The sequence below is a fragment of the Heloderma suspectum genome, chromosome 2 (assembly GCF_057233095.1).
Source record: "Heloderma suspectum isolate Gila_16-S chromosome 2, 16-S_ref, whole genome shotgun sequence".
In the NCBI taxonomy this organism is placed as follows: Eukaryota; Metazoa; Chordata; class Lepidosauria; order Squamata; family Helodermatidae; genus Heloderma; species Heloderma suspectum.
In genome coordinates this window covers 303,221,795-303,233,742 of record NC_139459.1, presented here as the reverse complement: position 1 = coordinate 303,233,742, position 11,948 = coordinate 303,221,795, and the positions used below count along the sequence as shown (strand labels likewise).

Sequence of the window (11,948 nt, the reverse complement as noted above, 5' to 3'; positions counted from 1 at the left end):
TGCCCCCTTTCCAGAAACAAGTGTTTTGGGCCTTGCCCCCGGAAGTGCTAAATTGCTGCTGTGCAAGCCATGGGGGCTGCTTGCTCAGTGGAATTGGTGGGGCTGGCCTCGTGTGAAACAAAATTGGCACTGGGCCCCGTATGTGGACAGGGAGGATTGGAGATCACCCTTGGTGATATGCTCAGAAAGAGAAGGAAGATTTTGAACATTTGCCAGCTCTTCTTGTTTTCATGAGAATTTAGTGAGCATTGGAGAAAGAATCCATCTTGACAAGTAGACCATTTCCCCCCACTACAATTTTTTCTTCTAAGATTCAGTTTTGTCTTTCAGTTTAGTTCTCTTCCTTGGGTTCTACCTGCAGGTTTGAGGTCCATTTTACTTCCATCTTTGAGCAGGAAGAAGGGAAAGGATGAGCTTCCTGAAAGAGGAATGCAAGTGGTGCAACAGAGAAAATGTATGACAGTAGCATAAAATTAATGCAAGAAAGAGAATTAGGGCTGCTGAGAGATAAAAGATTATTTCATCAACTAACTGTATAGCTTTAACTGGTTTGCAATATATACATTTTAATTTATTAAACCTCAGTGAGGCTACCTTTTTGAAGATTCTTGAAGGATGGTGAAAATTCCTCTTCAGCATGTGATGAAATAAAAGCTACCACTCACTGTTAGAAGGAAATGCTGTCTCTCATATTTCCTTTCTCATCAAATCTAGGAATATGGAATATTTCCAGTTACAATAATACACCACAGCCAAAAGTAGCTTCAGAAATATTCAAGTTCAGGGATCCTCAGTACTGTGAAAGAGTGAGGTTTAAAAGGCATGTTGACTGATTTTCATCTGAGCAGTGTCAGATGCCTGTGGTTCGCTGTTGTAGGAGGAAAGCTACAGGCACCTGTCATCACATTTGTTCTCTTCTTTCCAGGAATTTAGGATCCAGCCAGGATTATTTATATATTTAATTAAAATTATTTTTAGGATGCCTTTAAGGGTAAAAGGAGCCCTGTGTGGAAGCAGGAAGCATTTTATGCACAAATATGGGAGGGGCTTTGTTGATTCCCCGTCTGGCTGCAGCCCCTTGCACCACGTAGAGCTCTGTTCTGGAGGGGTTCACAACCACCAGGAGCAGCTTTTGCAAGGATGACCCCTGAAAAGCCTAAATGTGCTCATGGAACACTGGGCATGGTCTTTTGGCTCCTAGCCCGTATTTCTTTTTATTGCTGTGATGGTGTATAGTGGTGGTCTTCCTGTCCCCTTGTTGTTTCTGCTGCTGCTGCAGAAATTCCTTTTTCCTTTTTCTTTTCATCTAGCTGCAGTCATGCAGCACTCCCCATCCCCACCAATTACATTCTGTCATTCCTCCTTCACACAGTTTAGAGAGTAATGAAGCAGCTTTCCTCCACAGTAGTGAAGAATGGGCAGGGACTCTGGAGTCTGGCTGGATTTTGGAGGGCATTGCTTGTCTCTTTGCTTTATTTTACACTCACTGAATCAACAAGAGAGGAGAAAGGACTCTGCTTCAGAGTCGTGCAATGCAGAGAGAAGGTGATATGAGATTAGATGAATTGGAATGGAGAACTAATATGACTGGAATATTTATGGTGTGACGGGAAAAATGATGGCAAATCAAATTCTGGCAAAACTGGAGTTTTAGAACAGTGATTAAGCATTCTGCTGAAAATGTCTTTATCTCTGCATTATGAACAAGTTTCAGTATAATGCTCAGTGCAGTCACAGATTATTCTACACATATTCACAGAGCCTAACATTTAGCAGAGGTGGACAAAAGGTAGATCAGGATCTATTGCTAGATTGCGTGAGGATTTGCAGTAGATGGGGAACAGTTTCTGACTCAGTTTTTTTTAACAATAGCAACAACCCCCTCTCACCCCCCCCTATTGTTAGTATCTCTGATCTGAAGTAACTCAGATGTAGAGTTGTGCTTGTATATGCAGACCATCCCTGCCCATGGTTTATGGACTGCAATAGGTAACTTGCTTCCCTCCTGAGCCATCATTTTGCATCTGGCTCCACCCCCCACTTCTGAGCCACTATTTTGCATTTGGCTTTGCTGATGGCTCTCAGTGTGCTAGGAAAAGTAGATCTCGCAAATCTAAAAGCTGCTCATGCCTGACTTATACGCTTTATTTCCTTGCACAAGAGCTCCATAACATTGAATGAAAGGGGAGAAGAGGCTTTTATTGCAGAATATTGCAGTTCCACAATAGGTCTTGCTTTTGAAATGCTAATCCATAACCTCTTTGGTTAAGTACATAGGTTTACTTGTTGACTCCTATGTATTGGTACTTTTTTTTATACTCTGGCTGAGTAACAGCAAATATTTACATGTTATGTTTAATGCATAGTTTGGTGTTGTATGGTTCTTTTTTTAAAATTTAAATAAAAGCTGAGTAGAGCTGGATCTGGATTGATGCTGTGGCAAGAGGGAAGTTTGTTTTTTAAACTCTCCCCCCTTCGTTGTAATCTGTATGAAAACGCATGCCAAATAACGCAGAAAGAAAACGCAGAAAGAAAACGCAGCTTGGGGGAGATTTTTATTGGGATGGCAGTGCAGGAGGAAAGGGTTAACCTGCCACTTGAGTGCCATGGTTACAGTCCTGAGCACCCCTCGTCCTATGGCTGCTATTTAAAGTTAACGAAGTTTGTATTTTATTATTTCAAAAATTATTTTTATATCCCACCTTTCCTTCAAGGAGCACAAGGTGGTGTACGTGCTCCTCCTCCTCTCTGTTTTATCCTCACAACAAACCTGTGAGGAAGGTTCAGCTGAAAGTCTGTGTCTGGCCCCAAATCACCCAGTGAGCTCCATGGCCAAATAGGGACTAGAACCTGGGTCTCCAGTCCTAGTCCAACACTCTAACCCCTACACCATACTGGCTGTCCGGCTGAACTATGCAGTGTATTTAATTACATTTTCGAAGACTACAAAATGAGTTTCAGTGGAACAGGATGGGTAGAAAATCAGAGTGCATCTGTTTACCTGTTTGAGAGAAAAGGGAACACAGAGAGCTTCACTTCCTGATTGGTCACAGACATTTGGAAACCCACAGTGAGCAGGGCTGTTAAGGTGTCTGGTAACTTCCAGTTACCAATTCACTATGCAGAATGGGTCAATGCACATGGGCTAGAAGACCACTGTGTGTACAGTAGCCTTCATTCCCATAGATGCAAAGGTGATGATGGCTAAGACATTATTAGAGAAATGCAGTTATAAAAAAGGAATTTGGAATGGAGTTGTTGTTGTTGTTCAGTCGTTCAGTCGTGTCCGACTCTTCTTGACCCCATGGACCATAGCACGCCAGGCCTTCCTGTCCTGCGCTCTCTCCCGGAGCGTGCTCAAGTTCATATTCATTGCATCGGTGATGCTATCTAGCCATCTCATCCTCTGCCGTCCCCTTCTCCTTTTGCCTTCAGTCTTTCCCAGCATCAGGGTCTTTTCCAGGGAGTTTTCTCTTCGCATTAGGTGGCCAAAATATTGGAGCTTCAGCTTCATTATCTGTCCTTCCAATGAGCACTCAGGGTTGATTTCCTTTAGGATGGACTGATTTGACCTCCTTACAGTCCAGGGGACTCGTAAGAGTCTTCTCCAGCACCACAGTTCGAAAGCATCAATTCTTCGGCGCTCAGCCTTCCTTATAGTCCAGCTCTCACAGCCATGCATTACTACTGGGAAAACCATAGCTTTGATTAGACGGACCTTTGTCGGCAAGGTGATGTCTCTGCTTCTTACTATGCTGTCTAGGTTGGCCATAGCTTTCCTCCCAAGGAGCAAGCGTCTTTTAATTTCATGGCTACAGTCACCGTCTGCGGTGATCTTGGAGCCCAAGAAAGTAAAATCTGTCACTGCTTCCATTTCTTCCCCTTCTATATGCCAGGAAGTGATGGGGCCAGATGCCATGATCTTCGTTTTTTTAATGTTGAGTTTCAAACCAGCTTTTGCACTCTCCTCTTTCACCCTCAAAAGAGGCTCTTTAGATCCTCTTCGCTTTCTGCCATTAGGGTGGTATCGTCTGCATATCGGAGGTTGTTGATAATTCTCCCAGCAATCTTAATTCCGACCTGTGATTCATCCAACCCGGCATTTCTCATGATGTACTCTGCATATAAGTTAAATAAGCAGGGTGACAATATGCAGCCTTGTCGTACTCCTTTCCCAATTTTGAACCAATCGGTTGTTCCATGTCTGGTTCTTACTGTTGCTTCTTGACCCTCGTACAGGTTTCTCAGGAGACAGGTAAGGTGGTCTGGTACTCCCATCACTTTAAGAATTTGCCACAGTTTGTTGTGATCCACACAATCAAAGGTTTTAGCGTAGTCAATGAAGCAGAAATAGAAGTTTTTCTGGAATTCTCTTGCTTTCTCCATGATGCAGCGAATGTTGGCGATTTGATCTCTAGTTCCTCTGCCTCTTCTAAACCCAGCTTGTACTTCCGGTAGTTCTAGGTTCGCATACTGCTGAAGCCTAGCTTGTAGGATTTTGAGCATCACCTTGCTGGCATGTGAAATGAGCGCAATGGTGCGGTAGTTTGAACACTCTTTGGCGTTGCCCTTCTTTGGAATTGGAATGTAAACTGACCTTTTCCAGTCTTGTGGCCATTGTTGAGTGTTCCAGATTTGTTGGCATATTGAATGCAGCACTTTAACAGCATCATCTTTTAGGATTTTAAATAGCTCGGCTGGAATACTGTCATCTCCGCTAGCTTTATTGTTACTAATGCTTCCTAAGGCCCACTTGACTTCACTCTCTAGGATGTCCGGCTCAAGTTCAGTGACCGCACTATCATGGCTATCAGGGACATTCAGATCTTTCCTGTATAGTTCTTCTGTGTATTCTTGCCACCTCTTCTTAATCTCATCTGCTTCTGTTGGGTCCCTGCCTTCTTTGTCCTTTATCATGCCCATCTTTGCACAAAACGTTCCCTTGAGATCTTCAATTTTCTTGAAGAGATCTCTAGTCTTTCCCATTCTGTTGTTTTCCTCGATTTCTTTGCATTGTTCATTTAAGAAGGCCTTCTTGTCTCTCCTTGCTATTCTCTGGAACTCTGCATTCAGTTGGGTATATCTTCCCCTTTCTCCCTTGCTTTTCGCTTCCCTTCTTTCGTGAGCTACTTGTAAAGCCTCATCAGACAGCCACTTTGCTTTCTTGCATTTCTTTTTCTTTGGGATGGATTGAGTTGCTGCCTCCTGAACAATGTTACGGACCTCCGTCCATAGTTCCTCAGGCACTCTGTCTATCAGGTCTAATCCCTGAAATCTATTCCTCACCTCCACTGTATATTCATCAGGGATATGATTTAGGTCATACCTGAACGGTTTAGTGGTTTTCCCTACGTTCTTCAATTTAAGCCGAAATTTTGCAAGAAGCAGCTCATGATCTGAGCCACAGTCAGCTCCAGGTCTTGTTTTTACTGACTGTATGGAGCTTCTCCATCTTTGGCTGCAAAGGACATAATCAATCTGATTTCGATATTGACCATCTGGTGACGTCCATGTGTAGAGTCGCCCCTTGTGCTGTTGGAAAAGAGTGTTTGCTATGATCAGCATGGTCTCTTGGCAAAACTCTATTAGCTTTTGTCCTGCTTCATTTTGTACACCAAGGCCATGCCTGCCTGTTATCCCGGTGATTTCTTGACTTCCTACTTTAGCATTCCAATCCCCTATGATGAAGAGGACATCTTTTTTTGGTGTTAGTTCCAGAAGGTGTTGTAGGTCTTCATAGAACCCATCAACCTCAGCTTCTTCGGCCTCAGTGGTTGGGGCATAGACTTGAATTACTGTGATGTTGAATGGTTTGCCTTGGATTCGTACTGAGATCATTCTGTCATTTTTAAGATTGTACCCCAGTACTGCTTTTCCCACCCTTTTGTTGACTATGAGTGCTACTCCATTTCTTCTAAGGGATTCTTGCCCACAATAGTAGATATGATGGTCACCTGAATTAAATTCACCCATGCCTGTCCATTTTAGTTCGCTGATTCCCAAGATGTCAATGTTCAATCTTGCCATCTCATGTTTGACCACCTCCAGCTTACCTTGATTCATTGATCTGACATTCCAGGTTCCTAAACAATATTGTTCTTTACAGCATCGGATTTTCTTTTCACCACCAGACACATCCACAGCTGAGTGTCCTTTCGGGTTTGGCCCAGCCGCTTCACTCTTTCTGGCGCTACTTGGAAATACCCTCTGCTCTTCCCCAGTAGCATATTGGACACCTTCCGACCTGAGGGGCTCATCTTCCGGCGTCATATCTTTTAGCCTTGTGATACGTTCCATGGGGTTTTCTTGGCAAGAATACTGGAGTGGGTTGCCATTTCCTTCTCCAGTGGACCACATTTTGTCAGAACTCTCTGCCATGACCTGTCCGTCTTGGGTGGCCCTGCACGGCATAGCTTATGGCTTCACTGAGTTACGCAAGCCCCTTCGCCACAACAAGGCAGTGATCCATGAAGGAATGGAGAGCAATAAACAAATGTCTCTCCTAGGTTAGTCTTTGACTAACCTGAGGAAAATAAGAAGCACAGAGAGGCAAAGGGACTCAGGGAAGCAGGCAAGGGAGGGAATCTAGCTGCGTGTTGGCTGCAGCTGGCTTAAGATCCTGTGGAAAGCCTAGCACAACATCTTCCGCTCTTAACTTACAGGAAGGGTATACCACTGAACTTAAAGCCAACAGCCTTTAACAGTCATCATGCTGCGTACTCTCACTGCGAGGGAGGGGCTTCCTGAGTGACACAGAAAACTACTATGGCTCCAGTACTGCAGTCATGTATGCAGTGTGGAGGTTCCTCAGCTGGGCCAGGCAGCTGTCCAAGCTCCCAGAGCAGTGGCACCACTGAAATGGACACTGTTTAAATGCAGTAGTGGGGACTTCATGGGGTGAAGCTCCATTTAGATATACAAGGCAGCAGAGTAGCATAAGCAAAAGGGAACGTTTATGTCCTGGGGCTGGTCTACATGGGAGATTTTCTCCGATGCTGCTGTGGCTTAAAGTTAAGTACACATGATGTCATGGCCAGTCCGCAAGCACCCTGGAGTTTACCTGTGGGGAAGCTGCATTTTTGCAGAATACTTGTATTCCGTTGTGTTTCTTTAATTCAGCTCCCCTGTGGTTCAGCTGCTGTGTGCCCATCCCTCCGTTTTAAATTTGTCATGATCAGGTGTTCCAAGGGTCTTTGACCTGGCTGTGCCATTGGTAACATAGGTAACTAGAGTAACTCGCCTGTCTTTCCAACACATCAAAGCCCTTGAGTGCTCTTTTGAGCCTTTAGAATCGCCCTGCCCTTCCTTTTCACCAGTGGGAGTAATTAGCCTCTGTGATTATGCACTTCTCTGATGTTTGCATTACTTAGCTTCTGTGATGTTGTGTGAAGTCGTTTCTCTGATGTCTCATAACTTTGCTTCTCTGTGATGCTTGCAGTAAGGGCTTAAGGGCATAAGCCCTTATGCGCATAAGCGCTTAATCACAGTAGTGACTTATCATGGTTTTGGGATCACAGGAGCAAGCTTGCCATTGTGAGCAGGGAGAAGTGCCCAGGGAAGGAGAAAGGGAGTTGCAAGTTATAACTCTGCAACAATTTGCTGTAATGGGGTGAAATTGTGTGTGTGTTTGTGCGTGTGTGTGCTCTCATAGGGAGCCTTCAGATGCTGCACTGGAGAATTGAGGATTTTGGCTTCTTCATGCAAACATGTGCACACTGGGGGAAAGGGGGTGGGAGGAGTCCACAACAGTTTGCTATGGGGCGAAATTGGGATGGTGGGGTGTTCTCATAGGGAGCCTTCAGGTGCTGCACTGGAGAATTGGGGATTTCTTCTTCATGTAAAAGGGCGCGCATTGGGGAAAAGCGTGGGAGCCCTAACTCTGACAGTTTGCTGGAATGGAATTATGAATTAGTTACTCTCCATTCATAATAATGTAGTAGAAGTGGGGAGCCTGGACAGCGGTGGGGAAACAAGCCTCTCTCGTTGTTTGAGCAGCCCCTGCCAAGTTGATGGTATTCAGTTCTACTCCCCCCACCCCACCCGGAAATATGTTTCTTTCAAGCACTGTGTGACCCATGAAAGCTAGATTTTAAAGGTATGGTGCACTCAGCTTTTTTTGCTTCGTGTGTCCCTGATGGACCAAAGCTGATTCTGCAAAAATCCGTATAATACTCCAACGTGCTTCTCATTCCATTGTCGTGAAGATTCCCCTCCCCCCCGTGCTTGGTAATATGGATTCGGCTGCAGAGCAAGAGAGAAGGGTAGTGCTAGGAGGAAATCATGGGGAATAGGCAGCATGCCATGCAAACTCTAGGAGCCTCTTAGACTCAACACAGCTGAGTACCTGTGGTGAATTCCATGGAAGATCTTCTCTGGAGATCTGGAGTCCCAGTATTGGGAAAAAGGGATATAAATAATAATAATAATAATAACAACAACAACAACAACAATAATAATAAATCTCTCAAAGGGGTACTAGACTCAAGAGCAGTTATAGTGTTCAGGCTAGGAGCATAAAGGAGACAACAACTTGGAGAATACCCAGGATGACGTAAAACAAATAGCTTGCCTCCTAAAATGAATAGGAGCCTTCCAGAGGTTCCTGGCTTCTTGACTGAATTTGGGCTGGCTGAATAAGCATGACAAAACATAGACGTTGATGGGACAAACAAGTAGAGGTTCCCAGAACTAAAGAAACTGCAAGGGATAACCAGCTGTTGCTCTAGCCTACTGATTTACCTTGAAGTTGCTTCAGGATTGGAAGGTATTTCCCACCAAGGCTTTATATTGACCAGTTTGTGGGTTACCTCATGGTTTGCTTGACTGGGATGGTAGCTTCGGAAGGCATTTACATTTATTCAGAGTTCTCATTGTTTTTCTGTGTAGGTGAAACTCCCATTGATTGAGTTAAAATAGGGGACAATAGAGGTCATGAATTTCAGTTACAGTAAAGGTACAGTAAAGGACATCCCAAGCTGTCATTAGAGATGTCGGAGGAATCTGTCCGTGCAGTAGAGTTTGCCAAGCTTTCACCAGCTTGGCCCTCCGAGACTCTGGCTCACGTACCTGTGAGCTGGCCTGATTTGATGAGTATTGAGTTGGACCAGCTTGCGGATTTTCGGGGGGTTTGGTTTTTTAAAAAATTGGCAGCTGCAATTTGCGTAATTTATGCAAATTTCAGCTTAAATTTGCTCAATTTGCACAAATTGTGGGCATAATATGCTTAATTTGTTCAAATTGCATGCATAATTTGCACAATTAAGCATATTACCACCATAATTCGTGCAAATCACAGCCAAAATTTGCATAAATAATGTTTAAAAAAATAAATCCGAGCAAGTTCCCTGATTTCCAGAAAAAAGCCTACGGCTCAGCTCACAAATGCAAGCCAAGCATGGGGCTGCAGGGAAATCTGGAAAGCTTAAAAAGGGCTGGATTTCCCCACAATGGCCATCCATAGCTGTCATGAGTCTCTTACCCATGCAGCCTTTCCCAGTACAAAGGCATATTAGACAAGGAGCTAGAGTGATGCCAGCAAGATACATGTGTAAAAGCCATCATGGCTGAACATGTAGTAACATTAAGATCAGTGTTTGAGAAGGGATGGGAGGATCTGGAGGGGAGGATATGCAATTCGTTGACTAGCTCTAGAACATTTAAGTACAATCTGTTAATGGCTGCACTGGCTCTCAGAGTATGCCCTCCCTGCGTAGAAACAATTTGATTAGTTTTCCCATGTTCTAATATCTTATCAGCTCTTATCGAGTCAAAGCAATTTTTTGGATCTTTTCATCATAGACCAGCCTTCCACAATTCAGCTGTGGGTGGCTCATTCTGCAAATTAGCGGTGTTCTTTGGCTTCTTGGTATGTTGCCAGTGTAGCCCATGGGCTAATTATGGTGCCTCATTGGTAGGAACTGTTCACCATTTGTACTGCCTGCTGACAATCGCTTGCCTGGTAGACTAATTCTTGTAACCTTGATTTGGAATGCGTGTCTAATGTGTTCCACTCGGACCTTCGGTCTTGTTCCATAATGTTACGTTTAATGGGCTGTTTCAAAACTTTCATGTACAATTTGGTTGTACAAGGTAAATTACCACCCTGGTTACATTTTTCTAACAGTAAGAAACAACAGAGTACAGACCTAACCCTCCTCCCACCCTGCCTTTTACTGGTTTGCCCTGAAGCTGTTTTGGAGACAGCAAGGCTTTGGTCTTGGGGAGTAAGTTTTCCACTAAGTTTAACTTTTTGAAGAATGCCGTTTTGATGTTGGCATTAATTTGAGAATATCATCTCTGAGTCAGAATCTTTGGATTTATTGCTAAGCGGGGGTGGGGGGAGACGATAGACACTCTCATCATATAGATAAAGATGGCTCCTGATGCTTTACATAGCTATAGCAATGTTCTGTGCTAGGCAATCACAGCAACACGTCATGCTGTGCCACTTGCTAATTTTTCTCTCCCATTCTGAAAGGTTGCTGTGAAACGTTAGATTCCAAAAGTTCCCCTGATGTAGCTGTGGCTGAAGTGCTTTTAGGATTTTTGTGCTCGAGTAGTTCCCTGACCATGACCACTGTTTGCCCAGTGCTGCAATATGCATGCATAGCACTGCATCTGGTGGGGATGGCTTCCTGGCATTGCAGTGCAGATCTCTTTTTGCTGAATATCCGACCTTGGCTCGTAAAGCCACACAGACTCATTTTGCTGGTGCACTAATTGTTGTGATGCAACATTGTAAATACTGGTTCATTTATGTATTTCATGACTGTGAATAACACATTTCCATCTCTTATAATTTCTCTATAATGTATTCCTTTTTAGTGTAGTCTGCAATATTGAGTTGGAAATCTTGCTCCAAATGCAAGATTATTTAAAATATATTTTACTAATGATTTCTTACTATGTAATAATTTTTTTAAAAACCCCAAATTATAGCATCATTTGTGTATTCTGCTTTATGCAACCAAAAAGGATTGGCCATTTTTTCTTTTAAGGTTCTCAAGCCACTACTTAAATCCAGCTTCCTCCTTCCTTCTCTGCTCCCCTCCCCCTCAACACCAAAGCTTTTCTTTATCAAAATTAATTATAACAAGCATTTTTGGATCTAGACTTTGTTTTTCACTTTCCAGGTATAGTTCTGCATTTAAAAAAAAATTGTTAAGCATTTTCTTATTCTCTCCCAGCTGATCCAGCCCTAAGAAATTTAAAAATAGAGCTGTAGGAAAACAATATGAATTTCACTTTGTTGAAGAAACATGAGAGATGAATAGTGGCTGGGTAACTGGCCAGATGGGCGATTAATAAATTTAATAAATAAATAAAATAATCAGTTTCTTAAAAATTGTAAATCCGATCTTAAGAACCTGATCATTCCTAATAAAACTTAGATTATAATACTCTGTACTAAATAAGTTAATATTAAAATACACTCATAAAAAGCATAGTGGCTTACATGCTATTACTCAGGTAAAAGTATGGGAAATTGTGTATTTGTGAATGTATTTTTTTGCTTTACAACATAAATGGCTTTGAAGCCTTCTTAATTTGTGTGTTAGCTTGTCAGTACTTGGAACTGATTTTTTTCTCTGAGTTCCCTCCAGTTTAATGAAAGGAGCAAGGGTAGGGGGAGACAGAAGAGGTAGCCTGGTGATTTCTACCTGACTTGCATCATTAAACATTACAAGAGGGGAAATTAAGGCATTGAGTTGAAGTCATTTTTTCCTCTCTCTCTCTCTCTTTTGGTAAATCTTACTTTTGATGGAAAGGCAGCCCTGTCGCCAGTGAGTCCTGCATGCGTAGACTCTCCCCCCTTCTGTAAAACAATGAACACATTCAGGCACAACTCATGTTTTCAGTTATTAAAAAACAGAGCCGTCTGTCTCTGCCTGTGACTTTAATCTTTAAGCTTTTATTCCCTGTACCCCACCCCCTCTTTCTTCCCCCAA

General features: G+C 43.1%; 1 protein-coding gene across 8 annotated transcripts in view; it reads left to right on the top strand.

Annotated features, from left to right (window-relative positions):
• Positions 1–11,948, top strand: part of EEFSEC (eukaryotic elongation factor, selenocysteine-tRNA specific) — a 262,269-nt gene that overhangs the window by 25,700 nt on the left and 224,621 nt on the right. The gene's annotated exons all lie outside the window — the stretch shown is intronic.